Source organism: Lissotriton helveticus, chromosome 3_1, assembly GCF_964261635.1.
Source record: "Lissotriton helveticus chromosome 3_1, aLisHel1.1, whole genome shotgun sequence".
NCBI classification, from domain to species: domain Eukaryota; kingdom Metazoa; phylum Chordata; class Amphibia; order Caudata; family Salamandridae; genus Lissotriton; species Lissotriton helveticus.
The window spans coordinates 1374041805-1374055062 of NC_136061.1; positions in this window are offsets into that span (position 1 = coordinate 1374041805).

Here is a 13258-nt window from a genome sequence, read left to right on the forward strand (position 1 = left end):
ACGCAGGACAAGAGTACGGAGTCAGAGCCCAGAAGTGTCAGAGGCACGGACTCATGCTTGCAAATTGCAAAACCTTTTGCTCATTCACTCTTGACCAAAAACCACAGAGTCTATTTAAGTTTTAAAGCTTTATTAAAAGTAAAAATATTTATTAAAATCAAGCTTGTCATAAAACAAACGGTTGATTATAAATGGAAAAGTGCTTAGGGATTTATTTCACACATTTGTTGTGGGCGAGCCGAGCCCTCACCTGGTTTGAACTTTAATTTTTCTTTTTGGTGCTGAATCGTTGGTCACTCCGTCCTAGTGATGATGATTTGTTCTTAGAAGTGAAGCTTCTGTCTGTTATGAGAAAAATGGTGCAAGTTAAAAAGCAAGCATTCATCAGTTGTGCCAAAAAGTGCAGCAAGACAACACGCTTCCCTGGAAAAAGGGACATTTTTACTTTAGAGTAGAGAGTCACAAATTATTAGATTGGTTTCTGTATTCACATTTCTTCATTCCTAGACAAAATACTAGTGAGTGGTGTATGTCTAATATGGCATCTAACATTCTTAAATGTACTTTGTAGGTGGAACATCTGGTGCTGGGCCCAGCACGGAGGTGGAGGAGGACATTTCTGGGGAGGTGAGGTACTGGGTTTTTAAGAACCGGCACAGAACCGTTAACCCAGCGGTGTCAGGGAATCAACACCCAGAGACCTCGGGTTCTCCTGAGTCAGACCTACAGAAACTCAGAGTCTTCTAGGTGAAGTCAAAGATTCTTTATTGGCTGCAACCAAGGTAACAGGGTCCTAGAAGTACAATACGGGTATGTTCTCAGGAGACTGCACACTTTCACAAAGTCAGGCTTCTCTCTTTATACCTGATATTCGGCCTTGGGCAAACATTCTTCGAATTCGTGGTATTTCATTTATAGTTACTGGTTACAAAAGAAAAGCAGAGTCATGATGACATGTACATATTTCACGTCGTGCTGCCCATAACAAATCATCCGACAAGGCCCAACATTTCATCAGATATCGCTGGACCCCCAATAAAAACGGTCACCTCCCCATCATAAAGCAAGTGAAGAAAAGGAGTGGAGAAAAGATGTGAGCGAGATATGGCAGGTGTGCGCGCTGAAATGGTTTTATGGCTGGTTGAGCCTAGATGCTATCTTGCTCGGCCACTGGGAGGGAACTGACCTGACGAGTTCGGCCTGGGGCAATGGTTCTAACTTGTACTGAGGTCAGGGAGAAGTCGATTAAGGAGTATGTGTCCTTGTGGAATCAAATTCAACTGGATTAAGGCCTATGTAAAGGGCAACATATAAATGGGAATGGGGTTCAGAATGTAAATGACGATTTCGAGGTGAAATCGTCACTCGAATACGCCGAAAATACATGTACATGATGTACTCGTCATTCTCGGTCTTTTGACACCAAATTTGTCCTATTTCGACGAAGTTTTTATTCTCGAGTCCAGTACTATTATATAAATCTAGATTTTCAGAACCACAAACCCTCCTTTTGCCCTTACATAGGCAATTAATCTATCCCCATGTTAGTCTGAGTCCAGATCTAAATTCCTAAAGTCATTGAGATGTTGCTGTAACATCATTCTAGTACTGAGTTCATCTCTTGACACAGGCTTCCTCACACATGATGTAGCACAGAGGCCACATATTGCAGGAGCACACTGTATGCATAGACAGAACAGGAAAAGAATGGCTAAGACCATCCCAATGACCATCAGAATTTTCCATCCCCAGGCAGATATCAGTTCCCAGAACCATCCCATTAATGACCAATCTCCTTTATCCACATGAATAGATTCGGAAATCTTATGCAGTTTGGAGATGGCCCTGTACACTGTTGGAGCATTATCTGGGATGAAAATGCAACAACTAGACTGGATCAATTTGCATACTCCACCTCGGTCCGCAAGTATTACATCCAAAGCGACCCGGTTCTGAAGGGTCATAAGTCGATCCGACTGGAGCTCAGCAGTCAGGTTACTAAGGGCACCAGCAGTTTCAGTCACGGTGGATTCAACTACCCTTGTCAATTGCCTTATGTTCCTGCTGTTAGCCATGGCTCCCCAGAACGGCAGAAAACCCATTGCAAAGTCACCAAATTCTTGACCTGCAGTGTCTTCTTTACTCAAAACACCTCTAACTACCCTTGTCCGATGGTAATCCGCCGCTGCTGTGTAGGTGGGAGGTAACAGGAATGAAACAAAACATGAGCCCGAGAAGTCAGGGGGCAACCATGTATAGGCTCTATCATGGCAGATGAAATAAGTACCCTTAGCGGCTAAAAACGCAGGGGAAGTCTGAGATCCAAAAACATACGTTTCTGTACAGACACTCTTCCCTAGCTGAGCTCTGGGATTCTTGCCAATACCTTGCAGACACAGGTGACCTTGATGAGGTACGATCCAGATAGGGGACGATCTTTTGGCTTGCTGTTTCTCACTTAATGTAGTGCCATATCCGGTCATGTTCCAACCTACATATGCAAGTATCTCATCATCCGGGGTATCTTCGTAAGAGGTTACTTCCTTGATCATGTCAACTATACCTTTGACTAGGGCGCTAGTCTTGAGGTTGTCTTTTACAGAACGTAGGGGTTGGATTTCTCGTGCATATATGAACATTGTCCTATATGCCCAGACTGAACCATTGTGACTAAACGGCAGGACCAAATAGGGGATACCTTTATCCGTGGTGTGGGGCATGAGACCACACACCCAACAGTTAGTTGTGTTCATTACAAGTTGGTGTTGGTGTAATAACTGAACGAAGGAGTTATTAATGAACTCTAATCTCCTATTTGATTCGTGGTCAGGCAGAGGGTGGAAAGAATGAGAGGAAACAGTAGGAGGAGGTATGGGTGATGTAGTGGGCGCAAATGTCACATGAAAAGAGAACAAAACATAGCTTATCAAAAAGACCATTACGCTGAATAGCATAAAAATACACACTATTATAAAACTTTTCTTCGTCATCGTGTTAAAAAGTCTCTGCTTAAAGTTCATTTGTTTGGCAGGCCTCTCCACATCAGGAAACTCCATCCTCTCTAAGGTGCTGCCCGCGGTGGTAGGTTGCCTCTGCTAAAGGATGCTTCTGTCAGTCTAGGGCAACTCCCTTGGACCAACCAGAACCAACGACCTAACGTTGTCAGCTGCACCCAAAAGTCTTTAATCAACCGCGACCCTAGCAGCGGAACACGGATGGCGGTTCGAAAAAACAAAAATAAGCAAGTTACCTAGATGGGAGATCTGCACTTTCAAAAATAGGATTTGGGGAGAAAACACATTTTTTTATTAGTCCACAGGTTTTTCTCTCGGATCATAAAAGAAATCACTTTTACTTTAGTCTGTTTTTCTTGGTCGCAAATTGTAGCGTCTTTTCCCGGGTACTGTCTGGTCCAGAAATAGTAGCTCAGGTTCCACAGAGTTCAATTGTTCTGGTGGTGGCACAGTTTCTCGAAAAATGTTCTCGCTTTCACAGTCAGGGTTAGTTTCTTTTACACGTTCATCAGTTGTGCGCTCTGAGTCAGTGCCTCCTTTCTGGACCCATTGGTCATGTGGCAGAGGGAAGGGTATCTTCTTACAATGGATCCCGTGGACCCAATTGGCCTTCCCCTCTACCCTAACAGCCGACCTTGTAGACAGGAGGACGAGGTGAGGCCCGGTCCATCTGGGCTGGTCGTTTCTTGTTCTTTGAAAGTTGCGAACGAGCACCCATGAACCGGGGTCAATGGAGTGACCCGGAGTCTCAGAGACCGGAGGCAAGGTGTTGTGGACCTGTTGATATAAAACACGCAATTTAGCCGTCAATTCATACAAGTAATCAAGCAAAATAGGGTGTTGCAGCTCGCTGAATTTCGTGGGCCTAGGCACTCCCCATATGTTGGCTGGCCGACCAAAGACTATTTCATAAGGACTGAGTTTCACTCGCGAATGCACAGTCATTCTGGTGGATAGGAGTGCTAAGGGTAGAGCGTCAGGCCATTTAAGACCTGTGCTCGCTTGGATTTTGGCCAATTTAAGTTTAAGCGTGCCATTTTAACATTCCACTAATCCAGCTGATTGGGGGTGATTTGCAGCGTGGAACTTCTGCCTAATGCCTAGCCCTTCACACACTCTTTTCATCACACGACCCACAAATTCACTTCCGTTGTCAGACCAGACCATTCTAGGCATTCCAAACCTGGGGAAGAACTCTTTACAAGGGCTTTCGCTGTGGACAAGGCAGTATTGTCTTTTAGGGGATAGGCTTCTACCCATCTTGAGAAGGCACAAACAACCACGAGCACGTATTTTAAGTTGTTGCACCTCTCCATGTGTATGAAATCTAGCTGCAAAACCTCGAACGGATACGTAGGAGGTGCAAAATGACCAGCTGGAGTTGGGGTTCCCCTACCAGGATTGTGCTTCAGACATACCATGCAATTCTTGACAACATTCTCTGCATACTTGGGAATCCCTGAATTCTTCCACACTGGGGCCAACAACTCGCAAATCCCTTTCGCGCTGATATGGGCCATTCCATGAGCCATTGTAACCACTGCAGGCACATATGCATCGGGTAACAACCATCTCTGATGCTCTGTCAATTCAATCCAACAACCATTCACATCCATTCTTCCTGTACTCTCTCTCCACGTGCTCAACTCTTTCTCCGTGGCCTCAGCTTGGATGGACTTCACGCTCTCTATCGTGTCCTCACATATTCCAACATCACCAGTCCATCTTTCTGGGCTCGCAACATACATTCGGCTCATCACATTCTTTGCAGTTTCCTTAGCGGTTTCATCAGCAAATGCATTTCCACGACCAACATCATCAGTCACTTTCTTGTGAGCACTACATTTCACGATCGCTATTTGCAGGGGCAACGTCAGTGATTCAAGACGCTCATTCACCAACTGACCATGCTGAATCTTAGTTCCATGCGAAGTCAGGAACCCATGTTCTCTCCACAATCGTCCAAAACTGTGAGCCACGCCAAACGCATATTGACTGTCAGTGTAGACAGTCACTCTCATTCCTCTAGACAATACACATGCTCTCGTAAGTGCAACGAGTTCTGCGGCTTGAGATGAACCATGTGGTATTCGCGCAGTTTCAACGACTGTGTGCAAAGTTGTGACAGCATATGCTGTAGTCACGTTCCCATTTGGGAGCTTAAAGCATGAACCATCTACCCATAATGTACCATCACATTCAGCAAGAGGAGTGTCGAACAAATCAACTCTCCCTTTCGTCTCTTCCTCTGTTCTAAGAAAACAATCGTGCTGTTCTGAAGCATCTGATTCTTCTGCAATTGGTAACAATGTGGCTAGGTTCAAGGTACTGCACCTTTTTATGTGCACATGGCTCGCTAGCAGCGTCAATTCGTAACTGGACAGTCGAGCACTAGTTAAGTGCTGTGTCTTGGTCCTATTTAACAATGTGTCTACTGCATGCGGGACCATCACGATTAGTGTATTATTCATTACTAGACCAGCAGACTGCCGAATGGAAACAGCTGCTGCTGCTGTGGCCCTTAAACAACTTGGCAATGCTCGTGCTACCGGATCCAAAGTTGACGAAAAATAGGCGCATGGTCGCTGTCTATCTCCGAATAACTGAGTCAGCACAGACAATGCACAGCCTTCCTTCTCGTGGACATACAATGTGAAAGGCTTACTGTAGTTGGGGGTACCTAACACAGGAGCCGAACATAATGCTGTGCGTAATTCGAGAAAACTTTTCTCACACTCTTCAGACCAAGGAATGGGATTGGGTGTATTTTTACACGTTAATGCCACCAAGGGTTTGGCCAATAACGAAAAATTTGGAATCCACTGTCTACAGTATGATGTAATGCCCAAGAAAGCACGTACTTCTCTCTGTGTTCTTGGCACATTCAATTTTGCTATTGCCTGAATTCTTTCTGGGGTCAGTTTCCTTCCCTCCTTCGATAAGAGATGACCTAAGTAGGTCACTTCTTGTCGGCAATATTGAAGCTTGGAAAGTGACACCTTGTGATGCAGATTACATAGATGACGCAATAATGTCAACGTGGCCATTTTACAAATTTTCTCAGTATCTGCAGCGATGAGCAAATCGTCCACGTACTGTACAAGAGTGGCACCTTTAGGCAAAACCATTGTGTCAAGCTGGGCTTTCAGAGCTTGACTGTATATTGAGGGGCTTTCACAGTAGCCCTGAGGAGCGCGTTTGAAGCGGAAGCTGCGACCTCCTAAACTGAAGGAAAAAATATCCCTGCTTTCCTCAGCAATCGGGATACTGAAGAAAGCATTCTTCAGGTCAATCACCGAAAACCAGGAGGCAGAAGCTGGAATCATAGTCAATAGTGTGGTAATGTCGGGGACAACTGGGAATTGTGGCACAACTATCTTATTTACTTCTCTAAGATCAATCACGAATCTATATACAGGTGGCTGAGAAGGGTCAGTTCGTTTTAAAACAGGCAGAACAGGACTATTGCAAACATTGCCTCGTGTTTCTTCAATCACATCCTTTTCGATCAATTCGTAAACGATCGCTAGCAAAGCTTTTTCACCCTCATTAGATATTCTGTATTGGGGAATTCGTGGCATTTTGACATTTGACTTCAATGTTACAACATATGGTGGAATTTCTAAAAGACCTACATCATTAGGACCAGTAGCCCAAAGAATATCTGGGAGAAGTGCCAATTCTGCTGGAAGTGCATCTCTCGACAAAAACATGGGAGAAACCACTTTCTTACCTAAAGTAAGTTGTACTCCTGAAGGAGAACAATACAAAGTTGCATACAATCTCTTTAACAAATCCAATCCTAGCAGATTCTCACCACAACCTGTCGTCAGAATAAGGGGTGCTTCGAATTCACAAGGACCAACAGAAAGAGATAAAGGGTCAGAAATCGGATTTCTAACTGGGGCGCCAGAAAAACCTACAGAAACGTTCATTTCGCCAGACAAAGGTGCGCCAGGGAGTTTGGAGTGCATAATAGAACTCTTTGTAGCACCAGTATCCAACAGAAAAGGTTCTGACACACCTGATGTAATCACCTCAACGTAAGGTCCACTCTGATCTACTGGAACTGAAACAACTCCCTCTCTTTGTCTATGGCTGTCCTAGCAATCATTATTCTCCCACTGCTCATTTTCTGTGTAATACTCATCAACATAGTATTGAGCGGTCCTGTCAGATACGTTATTCTGCTGATCAAACCTGTTCATAGAGTTTTGTGGTGGAAGGGGATGTGTGTCCTGTGGGGCGTTTCCACGCCCTCTACCTCTAGGCGCTTGCTGACTGCCACGACCTCTAACGCCAGGAACTCCATTCGTACGTTGTGGCAGGGCAGGACAGTTATACTTGTAATGACCCTCTTGTTTGCAATATAAACACTGGTTAGGACCTACACGGGGTTGAGTGTAATCGAATCTTTGCAAGTTTCTCTGATACTGTTGAGGTTGCTGAAAAGTATTTTGGTAGTGATTCCGACCATTATTATGTTGATTACCACCACCACGTGGCGGATAGGCTTGCTGTAGCAAAACCTTAGTTTTGAGTTCTCTAGTTTTCTTTTCAACTTTATCTTTCTCATCTTTGTCTCTATTCTCGTAGTATTGTGCAGTAGCTGATATCTGCGCTGAAGATGAGACTGCCCAAGAAATTTCTGAATCTTTTAATTTCCTGCACAATTCTGGAAGCAGATTGTGCACGAATTTATCGACAAACAATCTCTGACCACCTTCCGCTATGGTCAATGAATGTTTCTTCAAATCTGGTGAAGAAATCTGAAACAGTTTCTTCTTTCTTTTGCTTGCATGCAGACAACTTCTCCCAATTTACGCGTATTGCAGGCATTATCGTCTTCATGTAATCTACTATTCTACCAGGTAGTTCTGCTATCAAAGGTTCAGGCTTGGCACCACCAACTTGGCGGGCATCTGTAGCAGTGATATTAGCCCACGTGTCACCTAATTCCTGGTCATGAGCTACATGACGAATTTTACCCCATAAAGGCTGTGGAACAACGTTCCCAAATAGCATGTCGATATCGGCTAAATTCATTATACATGACCCAGCAGTTTGTGACAATTCTTTATAGTACCCTGCAGGATTTTTACGCGGATCTGGTAATGTTTGTTTGAGTGCTAAAACTTCAGCCCGCTTCCATGGGACATGTACCCATACACGCTGAAAGTGTGGCAGGACAGGTGGGACAGCAGTCGCGTCACCCTCTCTCCACTGTGGGGGAACTTCTCTCATAGGGTATTGTCATGCCTTTTTCCTACTAGATGCACTAGATTCAGATGGTGACCCAGAACTGTTTCCCTTACTCCGATATGATAATAGCATGTCAACTGCCGTTTCCACATCTGGACCTACAATCATACCCTCTCCAAACTTAAATCGTACACGACACATTTCTTGTGGGATGCGTTCTTGATCATTGTCTTCCAAATCCTCGCCAAGAAAGACACACATCTGTTCGAAAACATATCTCTGTGTCGCTGCTTCCCATTGATGGAAGACTTCCATGACAGATTGTACATCATATTTTGCAGTGTCCATGACCCATTTCCGAGCTAAACTATTCAGGGAATCTCTCTCTTGATAATCAGGCAGTTGACTTCGCAACTGTCTTCTTCCTATGTTAGGGGTCGTAGCAGGCGACCCGAAAAGAGGTAAAAGAAGATTAGTAACAGTGCTGGCCATTTTCTGCCGAACGGAAGGTGAAACTGAAGGAAAAATAGGTGGAAGAACGGGGTGTGATAAGGTAGGGGTAGAGATAGCAGAAGCGGTATCAGGGGAAATAGAGGGGGCACTAGGCAAAGTTGTAGAGGGAGCATTAGGAGACGTAAAAAGTACAGTAGGCAAAATCGTAGAAAACACAGCTGAAACAGAAGTGGTCGGTGGGCCTGGAGGAGGCTGCACCGAAGAAGTAGGAGCCAGCTGAAGAACAGCTGGTGGGTGCTGTGGAAGAGCAGGAGGCGCAGCTTGTGCAACTAAAGGTTGCGGGGGTGCTGTGGCATTCTGCGCATAGGGGGGTGGTGAAGTTAATAATTGCGACATTAATGGGTCTTTTTCACGCTCTTTTGCTGCCTCTTGCTGAAGAGACGGCAAAACTGGATAACACTTATCTATTGCCATTTTACGTTGCCTGTGCAACTGCTCATTTATCTGCTCTTCCTCATTATCTTTAAACTGCACTGCGGCTTGCATTACCGAAAGTCCCCCTTCTCTCTTATTTTTCTTAGCTAATTTAATATCTTTTTGTCTGGCTTCTTTACGCCATAAGCGAAAAGAGTCAAACATCGCCGGCCGGGCTTTCTTTTTAAAGAGTTTTACTTCAAGGTTGTCTAAGATTTCAGAATCAAAGCTACCATATTGGGGCCATTTTAAAACACCATCTCTCCTAGTGTATTTAATCCATACTTCGTTGTAAACGATGGGGCCTACCCCATGTTTAACATATAGCTCGTAAGTCGGAGTTCCAACTGGAGGAACCGGACATGAGTCCTCCAATCGGGAGTCCCTATTATTACCAAGACAAAACAAATTCCCAAGTCTAAGACTAGGCATCCTCGCTCTCTAGTCTAGTTCCAAAACTTCAAAGGATTATCGATTACGATATTTCTCGTGAATACACGAGTCCTTCGGTTATGGTGCTTGCAAGTACCAATACAAAACCTTTTGTATCCCAAAGATACCACAAAGTAAGTCCAACTAAGGACTGGGAGACGCTCCACTTATACTTAACTGAAAAATAACGATGGCGTCACCAGAAGACTCGTCTCAGTGTTTCGCTCTACCGAAAACTTCAAGGGTCCAACATCAGGGCGATAGCCAGGGCAGCAGTCCTTGTAGCCGTCGGGAAGCGGGGAACCTCGCAGCAAAGACCTTCGGACCACGTCGACATGCAGGGGTCGATGAGGTGGTGGGCCCTCCTCCGGAATTTTCACACGAAGCTCCTCACGATCTTCAGGCTGACTGGTACCACTGGAATCGCCCCAAACGCTGGGCGCCAACTGAGGTACTGGGTTTTTAAGAACCGGCACAGAACCGGTAACCCAGCGGTGTCAGGGAATCAACACCCAGAGACCTCGGGTTCTCCTGAGTCAGACCTACAGAAACTCAGAGTCTTCTAGGTGAAGTCAAAGATTCTTTATTGGCTGCAACCAAGGTAACAGGGTCCTAGAAGTACAATACGGGTATGTTCTCAGGAGACTGCACACTTTCACGAAGTCAGGCTTCTCTCTTTATACCTGATATTCGGCCTTGGGCAAACATTCTTCGAATTCGTGGTATTTCATTTATAGTTACTGGTTACAAAAGAAAAGCAGAGTCATGATGACATGTACATATTTCACGTCGTGCTGCCCATAACAAATCATCCGACAAGGCCCAACATTTCATCAGATATCGCTGGACCCCCAATAAAAACGGTCACCTCCCCATCATAAAGCAAGTGAAGAAAAGGAGTGGAGAAAAGATGTGAGCGAGATATGGCAGGTGTGCGCGCTGAAATGGTTTTATGGCTGGTTGAGCCTAGATACTATCTTGCTCGGCCACTGGGAGGGAACTGACCTGACGATTTCGGCCTGGGGCAATGGTTCTAACTTGTACTGAGGTCAGGGAGAAGTCGATTAAGGAGTATGTGTCCTTGTGGAATCAAATTCAACTGGATTAAGGCCTATGTAAAGGGCAACATATAAATGGGAATGGGGTTCAGAATGTAAATGACGATTTCAAGGTTGAAATCGTCACTCGAATACGCCGAAAATACATGTACATGATGTACTCGTCATTCTCGGTCTTTTGACACCAAATTCGTCCTATTTCGACGAAGTTTTTATTCTCGAGTCCAGTACTATTATATGAATCCAGATTTTCAGAACCACAGAGGAGGCGGTACAAGTGCCGGACGAAACTGCTGTGCTGGTTGCCACAGTAGTGGCGGGCAGTGGTAAGCTCTTATATTTCTTACTTATTGAGATTGAAGACTGCATAGTGTGCTCTCTGCACGGGTGTAGTAAATATGTTCTACAGTTAAGTTACTATACTGTTAAGAAGACTTTCAAATTTAGAACACTGGGGTATATTATCAAGGGGCTTTATCTCCGCTTTTTTGGCTTTAAAAGCCAAGAAAGCGGAGATAAAATTATCTCCCTATTACCAAGCTGTCGCTAACACCAGTTAGCGACAGCTAATAGGAGATAGTGACCATCTTGGGCCCCGCTTTGCATGTCAGTGATATTTATCACTAATGACATGCAAAGTGGGCGTGCCAAGATGTTAGCGACTGAAAACAGTCGCTAACATCGCTATCTCCTATTACCAACTTTTGGAGATATTCGCGCTAAGCACGAATATCTCCAAAAGCTAACACTTGCCCAGGAGCAGTTCTTAGCCATGTTATCCAATGGGAGGTGGATAACATGGCTAAGAGCATTTGCTCGATAATGCATGAATATCGCTGACTTTTCAGCGATATTCATGCATTGCGGCCGTTTTTTATCGCATTTGCGATAAACCTTGCTAATAGCAAGGTTTATCTGCGATAAAAATCGCCGATGTGCGGCGATAATTTTTGTCTCTAAACAAGTTAGAGACAAAAATTATCTCTATTGGTTGGTAATATGCCCCACAGTTTTTATCAACCAGGTAGTAGCCTCCTCTAAATTTACTTCAACTCAGCGGTGAATTTTTTTTCGAGAATCCAAATCAGATCTGAGATGAACTTGATGGATGGGATGAACGAAAAGCGAACGAAGGGTGTAAGTAAGTGTGGAAGGACGAGCAAGTTAAAAGTAATGATGACTGACAAAGAAGAATGATACATGTTTGATTGGTGCCCGAGGTGGCTGGGAAGGAATATGATGCATGGCTGGGTGAAGGATGAAGCAAGGATGGGTGGAAGGAGAACAGCCTGGGTGGGTGAAACAGAAACTGTATGTGTGCGCAATATATGCTTTGGTTGAAATTCAAATGCAAGACAAGCACGGATGTATGGCTTGCGGTTTCCCAAATAAAATGAAAAGGTTGTTTTCCCGTGAGAAAACGTAAGGTTTGTCCAGATGAGAGACATGAAGAAGAATGATTGACATATAGTTTGAATGGATGGATGCCTGGATCATGGTACTATCTGACTCTTAGATAGCATATGTGTATCTAGAGAGAGTAGACGGTCACTGGAGGAACTAAGTGTTACTTTGAAGCATGTAACACCGCACCCGCACGTCCGTCCCAGTGTAGGAAAGTCAAGGAAAAGAAGTTGTAATTTTGTCCGAATACTACCATGAATAGTAGCAGTAGTTTATATTGCAAGCACAGCATATATCCGGCTATTACGATGGCCACTCACTACCTCTGTTAATAAGTTTAGTATAACTCGGTCATTCATGTGTGGATGTATCACTGTTGACTCAATAAAAAGCAAAGCACCCAAAGTCATCCCATATGTAAGCAAATACATACCATGTGCAGTGATAGATAATCAGATTATTTATCTTCTTCATTTTCCTTTTCTAGTATTCATTGGCACTGTAGGGTGAAAGTTAAATTAATTAAGCAGTAGCCCTTGTAACAGAGTATTCTCAGTGCCACCCATAATAGAAAAGTAAGAGCATCACCACCTGCATGTACTGGACTGGTACAGTAACGCAAGTCTGTCTCACTCATCATGGCGGGCGTCTGTTTTTCTCGGGTGCAAGTTGACTGTGCTGGCATTATGCCGGCTTGCAGAGGTTAACGTACCAATTTTGCTAAACAAGAGAGAAGAAGAAGAATAAGACTGGTGTACTGTCATAGTCGACTCTAATGGAGTGAGTCCATAGTGCTTGTAGGATTGATTCCTTAAACTCCCACTAATGTTAGAGCAAGGATGAAGAAGTGGGAGGTTAGATAGATACTGGCCACAATAGTTATGTACTGCGCTTGCAAGTTGCTAGTTCTACTGTGACACAACTTTCTGCTGAATCATTTTGTGTCAATCTTAAAGAGCATTGGTTACAGACTATGTCTTTCTTTCTTCATATAGATGCTCCTTCCAAACCAACACGGAAGGAGCTGGCTAAAAGGGCCCGGCAATGGAGGCTGGAGGCCACTGTCGCCGAATATCGGCGGCTGGTGGCCCAGGAGGAGGGGGACACGCAGAGTACGTCGACAACATCCACGGCGACACCTGCATCCTCCTCCGCGCTCCCTGGGTCAGCCAGTCAGCGCAGCAGGTCTCCAGCGGTACGGAGCCGGGGTACCGCAGCCAC